Raw genomic sequence first — 26160 nt, 5'->3', positions numbered from 1 at the left:
GCATCTCTCCATACTAATAATGCGTAAAGCTGCATGGCAGCTACCTGCCTTAAAAAGGGCATCCACGCTTCTGTTTGCCCACCTCCTCTTACTGTTCTTATTTTTTTTAAGTAAAATTTAAATATTAGGAGAAGTACTATATCCACAGATTTTAAAGTCTGAAAGTACAAACAGGGATACAGTGAACAGTCTCCTTTCAACTCCTATCCCACAGCCAAATAGCTCCCCTCTCTTGTAGCCTTGCAGAGATGTTCTGTACATACACAACCAAATACACGCACATATATGTATTCCTACTCTTTTTCCCTTTTCTTTACAAAAATGATAACTCACTAAACTCTTTGTTCTTTACCTTGCATTTTCTCTTAACAGTGTCTCTTGGAGATTATTTTGTATCTGTACAAAAAAGAGCTTTCTCGTTGTTGCTTTTTTTTTGTTGTAGTATTTGTTTGTTTTGTTTGGTGGGGGGGGATTGTTTGTTTTTGTTTTTGTTTTACTGCTGGATAGAATTCCATTCTACGGATATACCGTGGTGTATTTAACCAACACCCTACTGGTGGACTTTGGGGATAATTCTAATCATTTGCTATTATAAACATTTCTATAACAAATAATCATCTACAAATGGTACCTCACACATTAATAAGAATAAATTCTAGAAGTAGAATTGCAGGGTCAAAGAGTAGATGCTAAAATGAAGCTTTTAATCACAAGGGACAAAACATGATATCAGAAAGATTAAAGATGGGTCTTGCTATACTTGCTACACTACACTGACTGACCCATTTGATATCTTGCATTATCTCTTCCACCAGACAATAAGTTCAAGCAAGGCAAAAATCTGTCTGTCTTATTTATCATTGCATCTCAGAACACAGCGTCAATAAATAGTCGCTAAAGGAAGGGAGAGAGGAAGGAAGAGTGTATTTTATTTTTCTGGCTGCGCTGCATGGCATGTGGGATTTTAGTTCCCTGACCAGGGATCGAACCCATGCCCCCTGCATTGGAAGCACAGAGTCTTAACCACTGGATGGCCAAGGAAGCCCAGAAGAGTTATTTTAAATAGAGGCTAGTCCTTGGGTACGGTGACCCCAGAGAGGTCCTGCTTACCCAAAGACCCTGATTTTTATGACCTAATGAAATAAGAAACCATCAGGCTCCCTAAAAAGTCTCCAAAGTACGCCAGAGGGAAAAATAAGAGAAACTCAACACCAAGGTCAGGCCATAGGAGAGTGAACATATTTCCTTCTGAGACAAGGAGCTGTGTTAGATGCTGCTCTCCTAGCTGGCCTGAGTGAGAACAAAATTGTGGATGCCAGACTCACTATTCCAGGAAGGGAAGAGCTGAGCTGGAGATAGAAAGATGGTCCATCAGGGGAAAAGATAATCAACCCTCTGGCCTCATTTTAGTTTTAACTAGATCACATTTGCTCTCCAGCTTGACAGAAAGATGTTGACAAATGCCTTTTGTTTTCATCCAGATACTCCCCAGACGGTTTCAGGAGTCCCTGAGCGGTATGTTTTGGCACAAATCTACCCATAGGATCTTCAAGAAAGCTCATCCCTAAGCAGATTCAATAAAACAAAATGAACACGCTGCTAGCTAGAATTTTCTCCAAACCCAATGTTAAGGCCTGATGCATTTTTCAAACATGGAAGCCACCAGTAAGCCCACAGTAAAACCTGTTGAATCTTATGAATGCGTGAAGGCAGAGCGTTGAAGGTGTCGCAAGATGACACTAAGGGTTTGAGAACTTCCTCCCTCCCAACCCAATAAAGCCAAGTTTGGGAGGAGGAAGGAGAATAAGAAGGAGTAGGGGGGAGAGCGGACAGGAGAGACGTGGTCCTGACTGCAGAGACAGGGATGAGCCTGGGAGGGAAGCAGGAGGGCAGTGAGGCAGAAGTCTTCCACACTCTGGTTCAGAGAGAGACAGAAAGAGAAAGAGGAAGGGCAAGGAAGGGAGGAGATGGGAGGAGAGGAGGGCAGAAGACAGAGGAGAAGAGAAGAGAAAGGGAGAGAGGAGAGGAGAGGAGATCTGGGGACACATGAAGACCTGCTGGGCTCCCAAGGTACCGTCTCCCCAAGCTGGGAAGAGCGGACACCTAAATACCCGCAAACCTCCTTCATGGAAAAGGCAGGTCTTCCTGGAGGAAGACCACAGAGTCCATGAGAGGCTGCCCCCTGGGAGGTTATGGAAACAGGGGCTGCGGGCAGGCCAACTGGAGAGGCGTTTCGGCGACGGTTTGCCCTGGTATGTGAAAAATTTTTCCTGCTTAGATAGTTGGCAAACATTTTAGAGGCAAAATGGAATTTATTAACAGAAAATATTTGTCAAGGATTATTCCTTCCCCCTCCCTCTGTTCTTTTCTTTCTTTCCTTTCTTTCTCTCTCTCTCTCTTTTTTTCCTTCCTCTTCTCAGGGTGGAGGACTTCATCAGCCAGATTCTTTCATCTTTCTTTGTGGTTCGGATCTTTAAGCCTGGCTTGAAGGAAGAGAGAGATGGCTTTAGGGGAAATGCTCACCCCACCCCCCACCCCCAATAGGATAGCTTCCTTCTCTACACACAGGTGTCAGCTTTCTGCCCGGAAGAGCTTGGACTGACATGGAATCGTCTTTCCAGAGGAATTTCCTTCTGTTTCCCCCTGGCATGGGCTTGAAGCACCCCCAGAATTGGATCTGAATCTATAATTGCTACCAGTGTTGTGGCTTTTATCTTTTTGAGCCTCCATTTCTTCAGGAGTAAAATGAGGGGAGAATAATACTTAGCTCTTGCCATTGTTGTGAAGAGGAAATGATAAAGTATATGTTAAGTGTCTGGTACAGGGTCTGGCCCAGAGTAAAAACCTCAGTGGATGGTAGCTCTGCTCCTTCTGATACAGGACAGAGACCCTGGTGGAAACCTGCTCACAGGGTTACACAATTTAGACCTAGAATATGGTGCTTTGGGTATCAGTTAATAAAGGAGAGGTGACACTCAGCCTTGATGAAACCTACACTTAACCAGAGGTAGCAAAAATGGACAATGTGTATTGAAAGTTTGCTAAGAACAAAGTGTTCTAAAACTTTACAGTATTATTTAACCCACCCCAGTACCCTCCTGTTTTCCCAAGGCTAATAGTATTAAAGTGGCTGAACCAGCATTGAACACAGACCATCTTCTTCCCCAAACTACTTTCTTAACCGTAATGGATGTTGCATCGAGGTAGCAATGAAAGGGAAACACGGAATCATATTTTTGTGGATTGAACAGGCTTGCAGATCAGCTTTTCCAGATCTGTTTTGAGGAGGAGGGAAATGAAGCCCAGAGACAGGAAATTCTCACTCAGGGCCATGTAGCTGGTGATGGTGGAGCCAGGAGCAGAAGCCCAGCTTCTGGAATTTCGGGTCAGTGTACTGCCACCCAGAAAGAGAGGACCAGTAGAATCTGCTGCGAGGGAGAGACTGCTGGTTAGCCACATTGCTCTTGAGAACTGCGGGGCTTGACTTAGATCCCCAAATGGGAATTTAATCTAAATTGAACCCACCCCAAACCACATGTTTTATCGAGCACCTTGACTGAGTGCTTGCTGTGAGGGGCACGCAGGAGGGCCGATACCATGGGGGAGACTGAGGCGGAGGACCCCTCTTTTGTGAGACTGGGAACAGGCTCTGGTCCACGTCATGCTCATCTCTGATCAGCTGGAATGTGGCAGCTGCAGGGACATGACTCCAGAAACCGTTGTTAGGCTCTGGGTGGAGATGCAGAGGAAGAGGGACCTGTGGGGAACAGGGGTCAGGAAAGACTCATTTGCAATGACCCTAAGAAACCACAGGCAGGGCGTCATTGTTTCCCGTCTAAGCAGAGCCCAGCCATACCTGTACACACGGGTACAGCCATATCAGTTCTTAAAATATTGAAAACGTCCTGTACCACTTGGTAAACAGCCAATACCCTGAGCCCCACTAGTGCTCGGGCCACCCCATTCTCTCTCCTGGCACCTCCATACCTCCCTCCAGTCCAGCAACTAAAGAGTTAACAGTTGCCCGAGCAGAGGTCCTTGGAGCGCAGACTCCTGCCTTCGAGCTGGCTCTCTGTGAAGACTGGTCTAGGACTAAACTCATTCTTACTGTTTTTAAATAGTTTGAATGTCACCTCCAGATGAAACTACCCAAATGGAATGAGGCATCTAAACAGAGCCACATGGGGTCCATCTGGGATGGCTCCTTGGAGGACAAATCTTGCAAAGGAAATCTGAAGGGGTAAGAGATGCGATTTAGTGGCTGGGAGAGTGAGAGATTGGACAAAACCTCTGATTACGGGGCACTCCTCCTGTGCATGCTGGGGCTTAAACACAGGGTTCAGGCGCCCTGCACATCCCTCTGCCCTTAACCACCCTCTGGGCCCCTCCCCTGTGACGGACCCTGAGGGCAGGCCTAGCAGCCAGTGGCCGCATTATTAATACTCCTTGATCTGCCCGACTCCCCGTGGTTTCCCTGCCAGCCGCGCCCTCCCTCTCCTCTTTGCTCCTAGACAACATGTGCTGGAAGAATGCGGGTCAGAACAGCCACAGAGGGCTCCCAGCAAGCCCTGAAATCCTCTGCCCGGCAGGGGCCTCCAGAGGTTATCTAGGCAGGGTCGAGGATAGAAGGCTTTCACTGGGATGCAGATGCTTTTCAGGGAAAGAGGTTCCATAACTTCTGGGGGATGGTGTCCTATATCTTGTAACAGTTGGGAAAGGGCTTCTTAAGGCTTCATCTCAGTCCCCTCTATTCAAAAGGAGAAAGAGTGAATTGGAACAGGGAGGAAGGGAGAGGAGGGGAGGGCCAAAGCCCATCCCCTCCCCCTATCTTGCTATGGAAATGGAGAAACCAGATGGCAGCTCATTTCACTGGCTCTGGAGCTGGACAGCCCTGGGTTCACCTCCGGGCTCTCTCCTTACCAGCTGTCTGACTCCGACAGGTTATCTAACCTCCCAGAACCCAGTTTCCTCATCTATAAAATTGGAATAATAATAACTCAGGGCCCTTGTAACGATGAAATGAGGCAATGGATGGAAAGCATCTACCCATGTGACTACTGTTAGTTCCCTTCTCTTCCTTCCTCATATTAAGTTGGGCAAGAAGACAAAAACTGTCTCCCTAGCCATTGAAATATTCATAAAATAAGCTTAGGAGTTCTTTCTGCCAGCTACATATTTTCTCACATATCTTCACCTGGTCTTTTCTTTCCTCGGGTTCCCCATCCCTCCCTGGTCATCTCCTGGGAATAAAAGAGTAAGAGATGCCCAGACAGTCAGAAGATGGTTCCTGAAGCCAAGCAGAGATTTCAGAAGGGACAGTTTCTACCGTTTTGTACTGCATACCGGGAGCCTCTCCAATGTTCATAGTGTTTAACCTGGAACTTCACTTCCAGGAATCAAAGTGAAAACATTTGAAGATTTAAAGCTTCAAAGAGTTATGTATAAGGGTATGAGATATGTTGTGTGTATACACACACACGTATGTCTGACACATATATTTACTTGACGTTTAGGTTGTGATATACATATGATGTGAGATATATATATATATATATATATATACATACGTAACCTAAATGTCAGGTAAATGCTAAACAAATTAAGTAAATAAATAAATAAATAAATAATTTTTTTATGCTAGCTAGAACATTATCAAGCCATTAAAAATTAGGTTTGGTGCACCCCAATGTTTATAGCAGCATCATTTACAATTGTTAAGATATGGAAGCAACCTAAGTGTCCATCAACAGATGAATGGATAAAGAAGATGTGGTATGTGTATACACACACACACACACACACACACACACACACACACCAATGGAATACTACTCAGCCATAAAAAAGAATGAAATTTGCAACAACATGAATGGACTTGGAAGGTATTATGTTTAGTGAAATAAGTCAGACAAAGAAAGACAAATACTGTATGATATCATGTATATGTGGAATCTAAAAAACACAACAAACCAGTGCATATAACAAAAAAGAAGCAAACTGACAGATATAGAGAACAAACTAGTTGTTACCAGTGGGGAGAAGGAAGGAGGGAGGGACAAGACAGGGGTAGGGGACTGAGGTACAAGCTACTATGTATAAAATAAATAAGCTACAGAGATATATTGTACAGCACAGAGACTAAAAACTGTGAATCGCTATGTTGTACACCTGAAACATATAGTATTGCAAATCAACTATACCTCAATTTTAAAAAAAGGAAAAATACACTGGAGCAAAAGCAAATAGGTTTGGGAAAATATTTAGTGAGAGAGAGAGACTCTTAAAATATAAAGCACAGTGAAAAGTCAAGACACATACTGTATTCATGGCACGATCTCAAATATTCAAGAGATGTTTGAGTACAGACAAAAGGCTGCAAGGAAATTCACCAGAATATAAATTCTGGTCAACTCTGAGTATTGGAAGGAAAAGTGAGGTTTATTTCCTTCATTACAAAAGTAATCCATGTCATTGTAGAAAATTTGAAAAATGCAGAATGGGATAACCAGAAAAGGTTGATTTGAATTTTTAAGTATCTTTAAAAAGAATGGGTGGTTTCCAATGAACCCACCAAAAACAGCGGTCAAAATCATCAGCTCCTCTACTACCTGCTACCCACCTCCAGTGTTTGTAACACTATCCTCCATACACACCTACACACACGCACACACACATGAACCGACCCCTGCCTACACATATGCACACACATGCATGCACAGAACACACCTGAGATTCCCACCTAGGCATGTGGTCAAGTCCCTTGGGGTTGTTGCAGGAGCCCGAGGCTAAGGAGAGTGTCTGCTGGAAGGATGGAAGAGAAAAAACAAGAGGAAGTGGGCGTGGGGCTTGTGAGGGAGGAGTGAAATGAGAAGGGAGGGGGAGTGGACTTCTAGGAATAAAATTCCTGCAAATCACCATCTTCATTCAGAAAGATGAGCTGAGTTTTTCCAGGGAAAGGAGAGTCCACAGGATGGTTGGGGTGGCAGTTGTTTTAAGAAAAATAGAAGCAACTGGTCCGGAAGGACTTGAGGGGCTTTTGCTCCCCAGCACCAGGGGTGCCAGTGTTCTGTTGTCCCTTAACAAACCACCCCCCATGACTTAGCGGCTCTACGAGCAACAAGCATTTATCGTGCTCAGGTACCTGCAGTTTGGGCGGGGCCGGATGGGAGCAGCTCACCTCTGCTCCACGTTCTGTCTGCTGGGCTGGCTGGACTGGGGGCTTCCAGGACGGCTCACTCACGGGGCTGGCACCTTGGCACTGGGTGTTCAGCCAGGGCCACGGGCCCGGAGCCTCGCTTCCTCCCCACGTGGGTCTCTCCTCCTCACAGGCCGCTTTGGCTCCCACTCGGCACAGTGGCTGGCTTCCAAGAGCGAGCATCCCAGGAGACAGGAAGTGGCAGCTGCCCGTTTCTGAAGACCTGGACCCAGATATGGGCACAGCGCCTCGTCTACTGTATTCTTTCGTCAAATGGTCACAAGGGCAGATTCAAGGGGAAGGGAGACAAATCCCGCCTCTCAAGAAGCGGAGGGTCAAAGGATTTGGGAACTGTGTTTTTAAATTTCTACAGAGGGCGACAGATAAGATCAGTTCTCAAGGGGTTCATCCAGACCAAGCTGTTTACAGCATCACGGCACTCAAGAAGGGTGGATGGGATAAGAATCTGTGGGGTGAGCAACGTTGCGTCATATCCATAAAGAAGCAGCCTGCTCTGGCCTGGGAAAGGAAAGTCCAGTTTTTCTTTGTGGTCTGTTTCCCAGCTCCCACAGCATGGACCTCTGCAGTCTCTGGTCCCCACCCCTCCTCCACCCATCCCTAATGACTTTGAACAGGCTCAAGATGGTCCTCAGGGCCGTGACTCCTCAGAGCCAGCTCTAGAAGCCACAGAATGGCAGGGACCACTCAGGTGTCCCTGACAGGAGAATCAGGCCACTTTCTCTCCATGGGAAGAAGGAGGGGGCCTGGCAAGGGGGAGGAGGGAGCTAGTTGTGCTTCATGGAATCACTGTGCAGCCCTGGGGAGCTGCTCTTCTCGTGGGACTTTAACTCCTGTAAGTCTCTGAGAAGGGACCTCACAGACAGAGTCCAGCCCTCATACTCAGATGACAGTGAGGCTTAGGACAGGGCAGAGGCTGCCTGGAAAAGCAGGACTAGAAGCCAGTTCTCCTGACCCCAAGCCCAGCGACCTCCTCACCAGCCCGTCTCTTAGGGCACATTCATTCCCTACTATGGAGTTTCTACTGTAAGCAAGGCACACACCCGCCAAGGAGCTCATTTTTGTTGAGAAGATGTTTCCAATCCAGCACCTCCACCCAGAAACCCCTAAGAGGGCATCTAAACATTTCCTCTAAAGAGGCCAGGAGCCGAGGAGAGATCTGCAAAGCCAAGGCAATCTGCTTTCCACTCCTGAGCTCACCACCACCACCCGACCCACCATGAGTGAGACTTCTCCAAAGTCACCAGTGCCGTCTTAATGGTGGGAACTGTGCTTTCTATGACATGATGTAGCCAAGGTTGATACGCCATTAAAACCATGCTTCCGGTGAATTAGATAAAAAGGATGATGCATTTACAGCAGGCTCCTTATGCCCCCCTCCGCATACACCACACACACAAACACACACACACACACACACACACACACACACACACACACCCCGCCCCCTATGCCCCATGCCCAGGGTAAGAAGTACAGCCCTGGCGGGAATTTTGCTAGCTCACTTGAGTATTGTGGCTGGCAAACTGGTGGGAAGACCGGCACTTGAATCTGGGCGTCTGGGCACGAAAGCCAGGAGTGTTAGAATTCTCCTACAGTCATATAGCACACCCTACCAGGTCACTGCACATGGCTGTGCAAGTCGTAACCTGCCTCCGGACGCCCAGAGGAAGGGGCAAGTGAAGGCTGAAATTCTGCTGGGGACTGACTTGCCCAGACATGCCACAGGCAGCAGGGCCCCTGTGCCCCTCACCCTTCCCCAGGCAGAATCCACCCTCCCAATATTTTTGGTTGAATAAACCATTTAACAAATATTTATTGAATATCGATTGTGTGCTGGGAACTGTTACAGACACTGGGAATAAAATGAAAAAACCAGGCAAACAAAGTCCCTGCTCCTGGGAAGCCGTCACCTCCGGGAAGAGACAGGAGAAAGTCAGGGGTTGTGAATGCTATCAGAACAGCAAAGTGGAGAGGCTGTGGCAGGTGCTGGGGGCGCTGCTTTAGACACCCTAGTCTGGGAAGATCCTGCAGAGCTGATGTTTGAGCCGGGACCTGAGTCAAGGAGCCACGAGGAGATAAGGTAGCAAGGAGACCCACCCGAGCTGAGGGGGAGGCAGGCATCAACGCCCCAAGGCGGGGGCTCTTGGTATTCGAGGCTGGAAGGAGGTGAGTAATGGGAAGAGAAGTAGAAAATGAACCTGCAGAAGTAACTAATGAGGGCTCCTGCTCTCTCTATGCTGGTGAAGAAGATGTAACCGGCACTTGTTTAGGGCTGACTCTGTGTCAGGTACCAATCTCACTCAATTCTCAAAACCGCCCTAGGTGGGCACACTCAGAAACCCCTAAGAGGGCATCTAAACATTTCCTCTAACGAGGCCAGGAGCCGAGGAGAGATCTGCAAAGCCAAGGCAATCTGCTTTCCATTCCTGAGCTCACCACCACCACCCGACCCACCAAGAGTGAGACTTCTCCAAAGTCACCAGTGCCATCTTTCCTAAAGGTGGGGACTGCACTTTCTATGACATGATGTAGCCAAGGGTGATACACCATAACAACTCAGCCTAAATCCTCAGCCACCGGATCCTGTACTCACCCTGTCAGGACATGAAAAAGGATTTGGGGAGCGTTGCCACTTAAGACAAAATTTGCTTTCCCTTCCAATTCTGAAGATTCAAGACGTATTTTCCATCCACTTAATAGAGAAAACCTTCTCAAAAGAGAAAAGCTTCCTTTCAGCCTTCCTCCATTCCTCTTTTTCTTCCTTTGTTTCCTTTTCCCTTTATATGTCTTCCTCATTTGTGCTCAAGTTCCCTCTCCCTCCCTCTCTCCCTCTCTCTCTTTATCTATCTCTCCTTTTTCTTCACAATCTAAAGCAATGGAATATTCTTCTTACGGGGTCATGGGGGAATTTCTGACATCTGGGAGCCTGGATGACGTATATGTATTTACACTATATATTGAGTTCTAGCTCAAGAATTTGCTGCTCCTTTGATTACAGTCTAAAAAGATGCAAGGTCAGGAACACCAGCCTTGAGAGACGCACTTGCAGCTATCACAGCCTCCTCCCTGGTTGTTCAGTTCAGAAGCGACATCAGACATCCCTGGACGATTTCTTACCAGGCAAAAATTTTAGAAGAACCAGGCTTCCGAAAAAATAATTAGGACATTTAAAAAAAGACATCAGTCATAAAACTTGCTCCTAACTTCTTTGAACAAAAATTAGCATTGGAAGAGGTCAATCTGGGACTTAAATTTTCGAGGTGGGATTAAAAGAAACGCATATATGGGTTTAATGCTAACAGTGATTCTAAATGCACATCAGCTTCGTGTGTCAACTTGTTTTTCTGATCCAATGCATTTATGAGTGCCCTATGCCCCACCTTAGAATAGAGACATGGAGTCGTGAAAGATGCTTTGTTATCAGGCAACACTGGTTTCTAATCCTGACTCGGCCACTTACCAGCTGTGGATGTAAAAATACTTCTCTGAGCTTCAGTTTCCTCATCTATAAAACAAGAGACAAAAAACATCCAACTCTTAGGGTTGAAAAGATTCAATGAGATGATGTCTGAAAGCCCTGGATAAATGTTAACTTCCCTCATTCCCACATCCTTGCCTTGGGTGCAGAGGGAGGTGATTCAAACAGGTATCGCACTCTTACCGTCAAGAAGATTACAGCCTTGTTGAAAAGACAATGCTTAGTAATATAACATAAACTGCCAAATTGGTGCGAAGTTGGAAATAATTAACACACAAACAGTAAGGGCATGAAGGGGAAGACCCGACTGGGAATGCTTCACAGAAGAAATGGACCTTGAAGAATTGGTGGTTTGGAGCAGAACTGAAGCTGGCATTTCAGGCCCAGGTGTGGAGGGAAGAATCGAACTAACATGCTTGTGGGAGAGACAAGACGAGACCGACCCGAGAAGAGAAGCCGTGGAAGGGAGCACACAAAATGGTTCATCAGGAGAAGGGCAAGGGCATGATGTGGAGACGCCGGGAAGCCGGGCAGAGGCAGGTGGGCATGACTTCATCGGAAATGGGGTTAACTGTAGGTTCTGATATCATGAGAGCAGAGTCTGATGGAAGGGAGAGCTGAGGGCCTCCTGTCTCCCCTGACAAGAGGCCTGCAGTAGGAGCCAGTAGGAGAACCACCCACACAGGGGGGAATGGCGAGGTTCACCATGGCATAGATGTTGAGGGTAAAGGGGAGGAGGAGATGACTCCTGGCTTAAGTCAGGAAAGCGGGGGGAGTACACTGACAACACGGAGACTAAGAAGTTACGAAGGGGGTTGCCTGAAGGAGAAAGCCCCGTGGCTGATCTTGTTTATGTAAGAGCCCTCCAGGCGGATGTCTCCGGGGTCTGGTTCCGTTTCTACTGAATGCTACCCCTCCTCTCACTTTCTTCCAGCACCATGTTTTCTAAAACCTCAGCTGAATTCACCTCTAGGTCTGCCTGGAGGCAGGAAGCTATGCAAGCTGTCCAGAGGTAACCAGAGCATGCTCAACACCTGTGTTGCCTAAGTCTTTGTTGGGTCCCTGATGCAGTCAGCTAGCGGGTCCCCCGATGTTGTATTCAGACTCCCTCACCTTTTTTTTTTTAATTTATTTATTTTTGGCTGCGTTGGGTTCTCGTTGCTGCGCACGGGCTTTCTCTAGTTGCGGCGAGCGGGGGCTACTCTTTGTTGTGGTGCGCGGGCTGCTCATTGCGTTGGCTTCTCTTGTTGCAGAGCACGGGCTCTAGGCGCATGGCCTTCGGTTGTTGTGGCACGTGGGCTCAGCAGTTGTGGCTCGCAGGCTCAGCAGCTGTGGCGCAGGGGCTTAGCTGCTCCGCGGTGTGTGGGATCTTCCTGGACCAGGGCTCGAACCCGTGTCCCCTGCATTGGCAGGCGGATTCTTAACCACTGCGCCACCAAGGAAGCCCTCCCTCACCTTTTTGCAGAAGAAAAATAAGAGTTTCTGGAAAGGATGTGACTCCATGTCAGGCAAAATCTCATGACTTAAGGGGAGTCAACGCCATAGAGAATCTTAGAATCCTAAGGTAACCTGGAGATGTTCTTTATGGGTTCTTGGTAATATTCTTCCTCGATTATGTGCATTCCAAGTACCTCCTCCTAGCTGGTAACGTGTCTTTTCTCTTTCTGTAAGGTACCCTTTGATGAATGGTCACGGGTACCTCGCATGGATCCTCCGGTCCGTGCCTCCTGCCTCCAGGGAAGCCCACCCTTATCTGCTGCTGCAGTTCCCCATGGCTTCAGCTGGCAGGGCTGTGTGGGATTCTGGGCGCCGGCAGAGCAGGCCCGGAGGCAGCCGGCGTGAGGGACTGAGGAAGGGAGCTCCAGATGGAAGCAGCAGACTGTGAAGATGCTTGACTGCAGGCCAGCCCCGGGGCGGGGGGAGAGGTGCGGGGGCTTGGAATGCCCTAAAAGGTTCCAGACCAGTGGAGAAAGGCTGCTAGGAAAGGCTGAGAGCAGCGGCACGCAGACCCAAAGGAACGTCTGGTATTCAGTCCCTATGTTAATAAGATTTGGGGAATTACAGACTCCCCAGGACTGAAATCACCCTCACCCTAAAATTCTCATGCTCACCCTCAAGACTCCTGCCAAGATGACCAAAGCGGTGTTTCCCAAAAAGAGGTGGTAATCTGCCACAACTCTTATGGGTCATTCCTTCAACTCCCCCTAATACTTCTATTGCCTTCTATGAAATGTCGAGAAGGATAGGAAATCCAACTTCAGATTTGCCTGGACAACTAGAAGGAAACAGGTAAAAGCAGAGGAAATGATTTACATCAATTACAACGAAATGAATAAACGTTAGAGAACAGAAAGAACTTCTCAGGAGTCTGAGAGGGTGTGAGGTACAGACTATAGTCTCAAAAGTGAGTTTCCGCATTCTTTCATGGAAGAGACAACCACACTGGGCCTCGGATCCCTCATCTATAAAATGGGGAGACCATTCCCTGCCTTGTCTTGCTTGATACTGCAAAGAGTAAAGTCCACTTGAGATGCTATAGACCTTAACATCTTCAAAGGAAGCTTCTTATGACTTCTGCAAAGTAGAGGCTTATGAACCATGAGGTTATCCAACCAAGGAGATGGGAAAATGAGGGCCCTTCACCCCTAGATCATCTTCCAGAAGCACTAGATGGGTAAATGGGGCCAGAACCATCTGTAACATGCTACCAGACTGTGCTTATCCTTTCAGCTGCCAGATGATAACCTATCCTGCTTTCAGATGATAACCTATTTTCTTCCCACCAAAGCAATCATGACTTGACCATTCCCAGGACTTGGTGATCCCGAGTACTCCAAGACCACTTCCCACCTGCCTCCATCCGAGCTCCCGAGTAGCAGGTGCAGACTCCTTCTGGAACCAGGGACCGGCCACATGCCCAAATGGAGGCAAAGAGAGAACATGAGGAAAGCCTGAAATACCGTCTCAACCTATGGCTTTCAACTGCAGCTGAGGGAACCCCAGTGTCCCGGTGAGGTGTCTCAGTAGGCCAGGACTAGTTTTGGGTCTCCCACCACTAGCTCAATCACAGTAGCTCTGATGTTATTGGTCTTATATATTGGAGTTCCATATATGCTTTTGTTCACTAAAGGGGTTCTGTGACTCTAGAAATGTTTAAAAAACTTTGTACTAATATATTTTATAGGTAAAGAAACCAAAGCCTAGAGGTGTGAATTAACTGTACTCAAGACTTCTTTAGAATCAGATACCAAATCCAACAGAAGAATTTTATTGGGGAAAGTGTCTATGCTGCCGACCCCAAACTAAGGTAACATGCACATAAGTCCCATCTATCCTTATATTCTTGCTGTTTCTTCAGCTCTCCCCATTCCCTCAACTCCTAAGCACTTCTCGGACAGGTAGAGATGCTATTTAGGAAAATGTCCCCTATGTATCCTCCCTCTGGGGCACTGCAGACCTTCCCCTCAGCTCTGTTTTGTGCATCCTCCATCACTAACACTCCGTACTGTTGGTAGATTTAGGCTATGAACACCTTGAGGGCAGGGGCCAGGTCTAATTCCACAAATCTGTATAGTCTCCACGTTAGGGACAGTGCCAGTAACTCAGGAGAAGCTCACTAGATGGTGGAAGGAAGGAAGAAAGGAAGGAAGGAAGGAAGGAAGGAAGGAAGGAAGGAAGGAAGGAAGGAAGGAGGGAAGGAAGGAGGGAGGGAACTTCTGCACAGACATAATCTCTTGGTTTCTCTTCCCTAAGCAAGTTAACCTCCTCCACAGTTTTGGTTTTTTTTTCTTCTGGGTTACAGAGGGCAAATGCTGTAAATTCTCTCTAAGGGAAAAGCTGGGCAGATGTACTTGGGAACATTTAAAAAACTAGGTTGGCATTGGAAAGGAAACAGCCAATATATTTAGCTACCCATGGCACACCAAGGCCTTATTGAGACAGAAATAAGCACTGTAGGAGGAACCTCAATTAAAGATTTTTCTAAGCAGTCAGTTCTGGGCTTTGACTGAACTGGGTACAGAGCTGGGGCGAAGCATAGGACAGGAAACCCAGAGGATTCTGAGTGGGGCTTCTGAATCACCTTGGGGCTCAGCTGCTTGCAATGTAAAGCTAGTGACCCCAGGGACAGGGGCCTGCCCTACTTCCATGGTCCAAAGAGCGGGATACCTTCCTTTTACGCACTTTCCAGAATCCCTGCAATGGAGGGACCCAGCATCTCCTCCACACCTATTCTTAAGTGGCACCATGTCTCTGAAATATTCTTCCTACAAGTGCTACCCAATTTTCCCAAAGCTCTTTCCATTCGTTAACACTCTCTAAGAGTCTTGCCTTATCGAGAAATAAGGTTCCTGGAATGACCTGAGTGGAAGCAATGACAATTTGCGCATGGAACTCCACACACATCCTGCTTATCTTTGTTCAAGTAGGCAGTACATCAATCCAGAGGCACAAGGATGACCGCCCCAAACTGACTGGGATGTGAGGATGGGCTCTCAGGCTAGGCAGGGTGAGGATGAAAGAGGGTACCTGGTGGTGGCACAGGCCATAGGCAATCCAGTACAGAAGCCAGATCTGTCTGCCAAAGCACACACATGTGAATAATAACAAGTATCTTTCCTTTTTCATATTTGGGATCATACTGTTTTGAAAACAGCTTTTTTCACTTAAAAACGTATCCTCAACATTTTCCCATGTCATTGAGTATTCTTCTACGACATGATTTTTAACATCTATATCACATGCTCTCATTTGGAAGTCAGACTTTATTTAGCCAACCTCCAGCTGTGAAGCATTTAGATTGTTTCCTGTTATTATAACGCTAAAATGAGCACCCCCAGGGCGCGGCCTTGTGCTCATTTCTAATCATTTCAAGAGGCAGAGTGGCCTAGTGGTTAAGAAGGGCCTTGCAACCGTTCTCTCCGAATCTCAATCCCTCGGTCGTTGGACCTTGCTCAAATGACAGGACCTCTCTGGGCCTCTTTTCCTTTATTGGTAAAACGAAAATTTACTCGTAAAAAGAATGAATAGTACTGACCTTATAAGACTGTCCTGAGGATTAAGTAAATTAATAAATGTAGTGCTTAAAAAAATGCTATCCTTAGCATAGGGTACCCTGCTCAGTATTCTGAAATAACCTAAATGGGAGAAGAATTTGGAAAAGAATAGATGCGCGTATTTGTATAGGTGAATCACTTTGCTGTACGCCTGCAACTCACACAACATTGTTAACCAACTCAACTCCAACATAAAAGAAAAATTAAAAGAAAAAGGATGCTACCCTTGACGCTGTGTTGTTGGTTGAGAAAGTACTCAATGAACTTTAATTATTATCTCTGTTGGGTTATGTTGACGAAGAATTTCTGCATCAGCAATTTTATAATTTTAAGGCCTTAAACCCCAATCCCCTGGTTCTCTCTCTTTTTTTCTGGGCTCTCCTCTTACACCTCTGGTCTTTCTTCCATGTCTTTTGTTACACCCCTGTCCCTGGGACCAGGTAATGCTGAACATTTCCTCAGGTCCAGACCTCAGCAGCGTCCTTCTCTTTCACCACATCCTTGTCTCGGAGGTGTCAGCCACTCCACGCCCTCAGCTTTCTCATACCTGTAGGTCTCACTCACCACTAATGTCCCAGTCCTACGCTTCTTGCCTGCTTTGGGGTAACCATGGGATCCAGGGCTGGCCAAAAAGTCATGAGGGCGTTTGCTGGGGATCTTCTGGAGACATTATCCTAACTCTTAAGAAGGAGACACAAGGTTTTCTGACCTTTTTTCCCCTGGACTATGCCATGTCTGAAGTCTGATGTCTAGGATGTGCAGCCTGAGGGGGGGAGGCCTCAGTGTTGGTTGAATGATGTCATCAAGGATCCAGACTCTCGTCTCTCTGCTCATCCTCTTCCACGTGCTGGTTTCTTCCAAGCAGCAAGTTGGCTGTAGCAGTCCCAGTCATCACGTTCCAGGTACAGCGACAACCAGGGGAACAGAGAGACTGCCCTTTCCCGTGGCCATTAGGAGTGCAAGAAGCTTTCCCATAGGCTGCCCAGTAGCCCCCTGTTCCTGCCTCATTAGCTGGAATGGTGTCACACGGCCTTTCTTGAACCAACTAATGGCAAAGGAAATAAGGAGCCCAATCAGGGCAAGCCGAGACCTGGGAGAGGGGTCATCACCCTGAGACAACGATGATGCTACTAGCAGCATCTCTACTGTCTCCTCTGTCCACTGGAAGTGGTGTCAAGATGAAGGACTTCCATGTAAGGCTCAAGAGACCTGCGTTCGGGTCCTGGCAAAATGGGCAGCTAGCTGGGTGACTCAGAACAAGTCACTTAACTTCTTCGGGTCAGTGTGCCCATCGGTAAAGTAGGAAGAGTAACGCTGTCTTCCTGTTGTAAGAGTCCAAGGAGAATACGTAAGACGGCACTTTGTGAGCTTAAAGTTGTTCTATAAATGTAAATAAAGTGTATGAATTCTAAGGGGCTGTCTTCCTTCTTTATGAATCTACTCTCTTAGGCAACAGAACTCTACAGCCAGCAGCCAACTCAGGGAGTCAGGAATCTGTCTCCTTCCTCTTGGCCACTCGCTTGGGCTGCCTCACCTTGTGACCCACTGTTGTATCAGCAACCCCACCACGGGTCATCTGTCCATCTCCACTCCCATAACCACAGGCCTTTTTTGGACTGGAGAGTCTTTTTTTTTTTTTGTCTGCGCCGCACATCATGCAGGATCTTAGTTCCTCGACCAGGGATTGAACACCGCCCCCTGCAGTGGAAGTACGGAGTCTTAACCACTGGACCACCAGGGAAGTCCCTGGACTGGAGAGTCTTTAAGGAAGAAAAATGTCCTGCTTACTTCAGATGCCCAGGTCTGTGTGCCTCAAATCTCACTGTCAGAGGGCTGGAATGTTGCATTTCCATCTAGAAGCTCTAGGCTGTCTTGCTTTTGAACCAGTATCCTGAGATCTGTAAAGGCCAGACAGGAAGGTTTTAGAAAGTAACTGTTCAAAGCATAGGCTCCAGAATCAGGCGGTCTCTGAGTTAGAATATGGACCTCAATGCTCAGTAACTAGTTGATCTAAGCAAATCACTTAGCCTCTGAACTTCAGTTTCCCCATTTTTAAAATGAGGCTGTGCATGTCTGCTTCATAAGGCTGCTCTTAGATAAGATGAAACATGTAAACCACTTAGCACTGGTTTGTACCTGGCATATAGCTAGAACTCAACAAGCAGCAGATAGGCTTTCTAGTCTATTTATAACAACTGTTGGGGAAAACTCATTCTAGCTCCTCTCCAGCCCTTGAGGAGGTAGAAGCCTTGGAAAGCAGAGAAGGAGATCTAGGTTCCAGTCCTGGTGCTACCGCCGTGAACTGTGTGGCCTTGGTCACCCCATTTCTCTCTCAGCTTCCGTTTCCTGATCCGCGAAGTGGTGGGAGCTGCACGGAGCGACTCGCAGGCTCCTCCTTATGCCAGATGCTCACGAGCTTATTTTTGTGGCTTCCATGTTCTTCCACGGCAAGACTTCCAGAGTCTCCTTCTGTCCATCTGATTTTCAGCATTGGCTCCCGGGACCGTCTGTGTCCCGGAATTTGGTCCAGGGTGCTCACCATTTTCGGGTGTAGACACTGCATCTCCAGATCGGTGCCGCTGCTGCCCTTTGGCTTCTATCTAGGGCTCCTCCTGGGTTCCCTGGAGGAGAAGCCATCCTCACCCACTGCCCACCCCCCGCCCCAAGCTTCTGTGTCCTTTCACTTCCTTGACTCCTGCCAAAATTCCTGGCTCCCTAAGCCAGGTAAGAAAGCGGTTTAGTTCGACCCAACCTGGCAATTTCTCAGAACCTCCCCTGCCTCTGGCACATTCCTTGTGTTTGGGCAGAACCCAGAAAGCTAGAGAATTCTTCTCCCTCCTTAGCGTGGGTCCCCGTGTTGGCATGCCAACGGTCCCAAATATTTAAAGCAATCATGAAAATGAGCTCAGAGTCCCATGCCAGAGCCTTGAAAGGAATTAGGCTAAAAACGGGACAAAGGAAGAGGTGAGGCCAAACGGAAGACGCCATGAAAGGCACTGCCCAGCCTGCCCGGGGCCCAGCGCCCTACTCACTGGCTTCATTCATCTGCAGCCAGGCCCTGTACTGAGCACCAGCGATGCAAAGTTAAATGCATCACCATCCCTACCCTCGAGGAGCAACAAGTTCAGCCAGGGAAGCTATACAAACAGACAACCAGCTACGGAGCGGTAAGTAGGGGCAAGAGATCACCAAAGGCACCATGGAGCCACCAAGGAAGGGGGCATCATCTCTGCCAGGGAGGTCAGCAAGGCATCTCCTAGAGCATTGGCCCAGGCCTGCCTTAGGACAGGCGTTCTCCAGGGGACAAGGCAGAAGACGTGCTTCCAGGCAGAGGGGAAATAGCAGATGCCAACGCGCGGGAGCCTGAGACAGGGTGGAGGAGAGGGAGAAAGGGCTCATGCATAACTGCTTTGTAAACTGTAAAAACGTCTCCACTGGGCATGTTTATGCACATGTAATGCACAGGACAGAGAACAAAATTAGCCTTACAATTTAATATTTTTAAAAATGTTGACAGGGATTTATATATATACATTAATATGTATAAAATGGATAACTAATAAGAACCTGCTGTATAAAAAAATAAATAAAATTAAATTTAAAAAAAAATAAATAAAATGTTGACAGAGATGTACACTTGGCTGCACGTAGACAGAAGGAAAGTCTTGAGCAGAAAGCCTTTATCCGAAGGGCCTCGGAGTGCAAGCCAAGCATTGTGCATGTGTAGGGAGAGTGGCAGGGCTGCGTGTCCACAGAGCAGCACCTTTCCTGTGATGAATCCAGGGAGACTGATCCCCTGCTGGAGGAAAGATGGATTTCCCAGGTCACTTGTGTGATGGAAGAGAGTCAGCTTGGCAAACTGGGAGAGCTGGCAGGCCTCCAGGCCCCTGGCACTGTGCAGGGAAGGCGCCAAGGTCAAAAGCAGATTCTTGAGTGAGCTGTGATTAAGGGAGCTCCAGAAGGAGATGGGAGAGGTGGGGCAGGCCCAGTGCCTCCCTCCTGCCAGACTGCTTCCAAGTCCTCACAGCAGGGGTGGGGAGTAGCTTTGATCTGAATCTTGGTGTGCTGGGCAGCCATGGGGAAGCCTCTTTTGGAAAGAAATGAGCAAAATGAAAATGACACAAGTGATACGATCGTCAGGTGCTGTAAAAAAGGACAGTTATGACCAAGACATCTGCTAATAACACTGGTGCTGTTAGCGTCATCATCATCTTTATTTATTTAAATGGTTCTAATGGTTACTAAGCACCTACTATAATGCACGCTATGTTAAGCCTTATACCGTCTTCACAACGACTTCAAGAGATCAGTATCCTTACTAATCCCATTTTACAAAGGAGGACATATCTCCTCGGAAGCCTAAATGAAGGTCCAGGATGCCCTAAAACTGGGCAGCGTGCATTTAAAAAGTGGAAAGCGTTGGAGGTTGACTTGTGTCCTACCTCCCAAATTCATATGTTGGAAGTCCTAACCCCTAGTACCTCAGAATGTGGCTATATTTGGAGATGCGGTCTTTAAAGAAGTAATTGAGTTAAAATGAGATCATTAAGGTGGGCCCTAATCCAATATGACTGGTGCCTGATAAGAAGAGGAGATTAGGCCACAGACAGGTACAAAGGGAAAACCATCTGAAGACACAGGGAGCAGATGGCCATCTACAAGCCCAAGAGAAAGGCCTCAGAGAAAACCAAACCTGTCAACACTTCGTTCCTGGACTACCAGCCTCCAGAATTGTAAGACACTAAATTTCTGTTCTTTAAGCCACCCAGGCAGTCGAAGCAGACTAAAACAGGGAGCAGGGGCCCAGGAATACCTTAAAGGAACGAGGCAGATCAAGAATGCAGGGAGTGGGCTTCCCGGGTGGCGCAGTGGTTGAGAGTCCGCCTGCCGATGCAGGGGACGCGGGTTCGTGCCCCGGTCCGGGAAGATCCCACATGCCGCGGAGCGGCTGGGCCCGTGAGCCATGGCCGCTGAGCCTGCGCGTCCGGAGCCTGTGCTCCACAACGGGAGAGGCCACAACAGTGTCTGCGTACCGCAAAAAAGAAAAAGAAAAAGAAAAGAAAGCTGGATTTCTGTGTTGAGAATAGACTTTATTTTTTATTTTTTTTTTTGGCCAGGCCACGAGGCATGCAATATCTTAGTTCCCCTACCAGGGATTAAACCCGTGCCCCCTGCAGTGGAAGCATGGAGTCCTAACCACTGGACCGCCAGGGAAGTCCCGAGAGTAGACTTTAAAGTAGGTACAGGCTACTTGCACAAGGAGAAGGCTAGCCAAAGAAATTAGGAGGAGGTACTTTGCAAACTGGGCTCTGAAGGACTAAGGATCTGGAAACTGGGCTCTGAAGGAAGAAGGATCTGGAGCTTAAAGGACAGAGGAAGGTGCTTTCTCCCTTGAGAAGTGTGAGAGAGAAACTCAAGAAGGTTCAGCGGCAGGAAGTCCTCAATGAAGCGATTAAAACTGGAAGGGGAGACTTGGGCAGCAACTGGGAGGGGTGTGTGTGTGTGTGTGTGTGTGTGTGTGTGTGTGTGTGTGTGTGTGTCCCGGGACTTTTTTTTTTTTTTTTTGCAGTGCCACACTGCATGCGGGACCTTAGTTTGCCGACCAGGGATCAAACCCGAGCACCCTGCAGTGGAAGCGTGGAGTCCTAACCACTGGACTGCCGGGGATTTCCCTGTGTCCTGGGACTTTAACGGGGAGGATCACTTGGTCAGACATCTTTGGTGAGAAGTGGCGCTAACTGACAGAGCCAGAGCTGACAGTAGTGGGGTGTGGAGTGAGCCAGGAGAATTCAGCAGGCGCCTTCCTGGGCAAAGGGGGAGCGGGGATAAAGGGTCGTAAAAGAGGCCTGCTGGATTTTCAATCAGACCTGGAGTGTCAAGTTGCAGCTCAAGTGATATCCAAATGTCTCGTATTTCTATTTGATCATTTCCACACTTAACTTCCAGCAAGCAGAGCTCACCATCTGCACAATGTCAGGCCAAAGAAATAAAACCCGAGAGGAAATTGCACTCCAGCACAGCATAATCGGTCCGATACGCCTGGGATATTAGCTGAGACATGTGTGTCTTCACTTATCTAAGTATTAACATCTTGACTGTTTCGAAGCAGGACGTTTCGCATTTGGTCTGGCCGAGAGGCAGCTCCAAAATCAGCCGTGAAGTGGCAGCTTTCCGGTCGCGCTGAACTCCTCTCCCCGGCTCCTAAATCATATTTCTCCCCGGTCGCTGCAGATGACTCTCATGTGTTGACAGGTTATACGTTTCAAGACAAGACACCAGCGGGAGTCCGGGTCTGAGCAAGAACCAAACAGTGCAGCAGGGAGGCAACGTGAGATGGATGCTAAGTGACAGGGGCAGGAGGGGACCTGCCCGCTCTTCCCAGCCGGCTCTCTTCTTGGCCCTGCTGACGTGTCCTCTGCAGCCCATGGGCACAGTGGCTCATCTCAAACAAGTCACATAAACTTGTCAAACCTTAGTTTCTTCCTATGAAAAGCGGGCTCAGCAATGCCTACCTTGTAGGGCAGTAGGAGAAGCTCCAAACACAGCACCTGGCACACAATATCCACAACATCAAGAAATGCTTCGCAAATAATACTAATAGTGAACGCTCGGGACTTCCCTGGCAGTCCAGTAGTTAGGGCTCCTCGCTTCCACGGCAGGGGGCGAGGGTTCGATCCCTGGTCGGGGAACTAAGATCCCGCAAGCCAAATGGCACGGCCAAAATAAAAACTAACCGTGAATGCTTATATCATGCTTACTGCATGCCAGGAATGGTCTTCATTTATATGTCTGATTTAATCCTCCATAACCCTGGAAGGCAAATTCCATTATTATCTCCACTTTACAGAGGAGAACGGTAGGGCACAGAGGGGTTCTGTAACTTGTGCATGGTCACAGGGCTGGTAGATCTGGGGTTCAAAGTCAGGCAGTCTGGCTCCAGAGGCTAGGTGTGAATAGATAAACGAGTGAATTAACCAGCTGGTGTATTTGTGTACAGATGGACAAAGAACGTGGATCCCCAAGGACTTCAGGAAGCGGCAGGTTATCTAAGCAGCACATTGATGACTTGCAGTCTGGAAGGTCCCATCCCAGCCCCATGGCACTTAGGAATGCCGGTTAATCATCTAATGTTGCTGTTTAGTGGCCTCACCGACTCCAAGCTAGAGGTGAAGCCTATCTCCCTTACTGAGGCAGGGATAGTACATGCTATAATCTGGAAAGTTAGAACTGGAAAGGACCCAGAGATCCTTTCCAGTTCTAATTGGACATTTGAGGGAACTGAGGCAAGAGACAGGAAGTGACAGGCCCAGGGTCACGCAGTACCTGCTGAGACAGGACCCGCATCCATGCCCAGCGCTGTTTTCACTACACCATATGGCCTCTTCTTCATGCCAGGAAAGTCCTATCTGAAAGACGGAAGAGCAATGACAGACAAAAGAAGCAAGCTCTTTTGAAGAAGAGTTGAACACATGAATACATGGCAGATTGTTTCACAATGGAAAGGTCTTCTTTTGTTGCAAGAAGTTTCTATTTATGTATGTCTGGTGACATCATCAGGCTTTGCCTCTCCTCTTGCCTGAAGGCTCAGGAAGCTGCACAGACGCACAGAGCGAACCGGACACTGGTATGCACCCTCCTCGGCCAAATGGGCCACTTGCTGTTCCCCAACTGGCACAGCCCAAGTGGACTTTCTGGGCTTGAGCCACTTGAGGGCAGTGGGTCAAGTTCTCACTCCCACATCAGCCAGACCTGGGTGTGATTCTCCATCCTCAGCTCATCAGGGTGCGATGTTTGGCAAGTACCTTAACAGTCTCCCTGACTCCATTTTCCATTTATCAAATGGGGAAATAATCCCCTCCTGTGGGGTTCTAGAAATGAGATTAACATATGTACAGAAAGCATGTAGCAGAGGTCCTGGCACTCAGTAAATGGGAAAGAGGATTGTCTCCCTGGAAGGTTTATTCCACAGGCTGTTTTGATTTATGGTTGTTTGGGTTTACATCTTATCTCCCTCCTAAGGAGATACCCATCTTAATGGCAGGAACTGGGCCAAGCTCATCTTTCCGCTCCTGCTGCGCCCTGAGCCCCGCACAAAATCGGTGCTCAGTGAGCACGCATTCAGTCGGAGTGAACTGGACACAAGCAGGATGAGTTCATTGGAACCAGAAGCAGGGGTTACAGCTTCTGTACAGAGCCTGTGCTGACTGCCATTCTAAATAAGCTTCAGAAGTTCTGGGTAGAAATGGAGAGTGGGGGATCGCTCACGTTGACTGAAAAAAAAAGGCACACCCTAAAATTTGAGAGTTATGTTTCATTCAGCAGACATTCTGAGGACTTCAAGCCCGGAACACAGCATCTCAGATAATGCTGAGAAACTGCTCTGAAGAGGTGAGAGAGGAGCCAGGATGTATAGGAGTTTTTGCAACAAAAGACCAGGTAGTCGGAACATCAAAAGATTACTGTTGAGCTTCCCTGGTGGCGCGGTTGTTGAGAGTCCGCCTGCCGATACAGGGGACACGGGTTCGTGTCCCAGTCCGGGAAGATCCCACAGGCCGCGGAGCGGCTGGGCCCGTGAGCCATGGCCGCTGAGCCTGCGCGTCCGGAGCCCGTGCTCCGCAACGGGAGAGGCCACAACAGTGAGAGGCCCGCGTACCACAAAAAAAAAAAAAAAAAAAAAAAAAAAAGATTACTGTTAATCAAAGAAAACCAGACATCTCGTTAATGAACTTCGTGCCTTTCTATGTCTGGGAAGATGCAAAGTCTGGGCTCAGTGAGATCATTCCTCTGATATGCACCTCAGGTATCTGCGGCCAGTATTCTGCACTCTCTCATCCTGAGTTCCCTCATGGCTCACCGTCAGGGCAGCTGTAATGTGGTGGTTTGAGGGCTGCAACATCCTTTGTTTACTGATACGGCAGGCGATATTTTAGTTCACACTCACGACTCTCATGACTAGTTTTCTTATGAGTGATAAACACAATAATGGTAACCTCCACCTGCAGAGGACTTCAAATAGTCCGCATCAAGTTCTTCACACCCTCTACCTCATGTCATGTTCACTGAGCTAGGCATCATTATCCCTATTTGAGGGAAAGGAAACTGAGGCTCCAAGAGATGACATCATCTGCCAAAGGTCAGATGGCAAGTGTACATCTGAGCCGGGGTTTGACCCCAAGGCTGTCTGACTCCCAAGTCCATGGTCTAAGCTCAGGGGCTGAAAAACCCCCTCCCACTGTCTGGCCCTGTGCCTGTTTCTATACGGCCATCAAGCAAAGAAGCGTTTTTACACTTTTAAATAGTTGGGGAAAAAATCAAAAGGAGACGTATTTTGACACATGAAAATTATATGATTCCAATTTCTGTGTCCATAAATAAAACTTTATTAGAATACAACTACATCATTTCATGTATGTACTGTCTGGCTGCTTTTGTGCTATAACAGCAGTGTTGGAGTATTTTCAGGAGAGACTATGTGTCCTTTAAAGGTTAACTATCTACTACCTGGATCTTTACGGAAAGAGTTTGCTGACCCCTACTCAATGCCATGCCACCTCTTAAAGATAAACTTCCTGCAAAGAAAACATCCCTTTCCACAAAAGTACCGTTATAGAAAGGGCACCGGCTCCTGCAGCTATCAACCTTGCAGCTATCAACATTGGTCCTAGATTCTGCCTTTCCCTATGCCAAGCCAGCTCTGGGTTGTCACAGCTATCACCAGCTCCCGGTGCAATTCGAAAGGCAGAGCTGGGGGCAGCGTCTGGACTCTGCCAGGCAGGGACAGGCCGGAGCAAGCCTGGAAGGAGTGGGAAAGGGATTTAGACACAGAAGTCAGCCCGACTTCTTTAATACCTTCGCCCCCTTGATTCGCGGTTTCCTGCCACATCTTGTTCAGCTGTGAACGTGCCCAGGCTCCAAGCAGGGACAGGCGGGCCAGAACCGATGAAAGCACAGGGGCTCCGTGCCTCACCACATTTCAGCTGGCTCCCACCCTGGAGGAGGATAGAGGCCCAGCTCGGAGGCACCTCTCTGGGGAGCCTCAGCCTATTCCGTGAAATGAGAGCTTGGCCTGACTGCTCTATCCCCAACCTGACCCACACACCTGTGAAAAGCAGGCCTCTCCTTCACGCTGCATAACCGCTCTGGGGGAGTCTACAACACCCTCTGCCCTTCCATTGCCCCCCTGGGGGGCGAGTTCCAAAGAGCAGATTTTGCTCTCTGTGGCACTCCTTCATTCAACGGGATAGTTGAGCACGAGCTATGTCCACGTCTGTAGAGATATGAAGGAAGTAAACGTAACGGAGGAGCGTTCTATTTGTTTCAGGATACGGATGCACCAGATGGAGAAGCTACAGAACAATCCGGGCAAATTCAAATCCCTGTACAAATGCTGAGTGCCAGTTGTATATTTGGCA

The sequence above is a fragment of the Phocoena phocoena genome, chromosome 7 (assembly GCF_963924675.1).
Source record: "Phocoena phocoena chromosome 7, mPhoPho1.1, whole genome shotgun sequence".
NCBI lineage: Eukaryota > Metazoa > Chordata > Mammalia > Artiodactyla > Phocoenidae > Phocoena > Phocoena phocoena.
The sequence above is the reverse complement of the archived record's forward strand: the minus strand, read 5'-3'. Positions refer to the sequence as shown.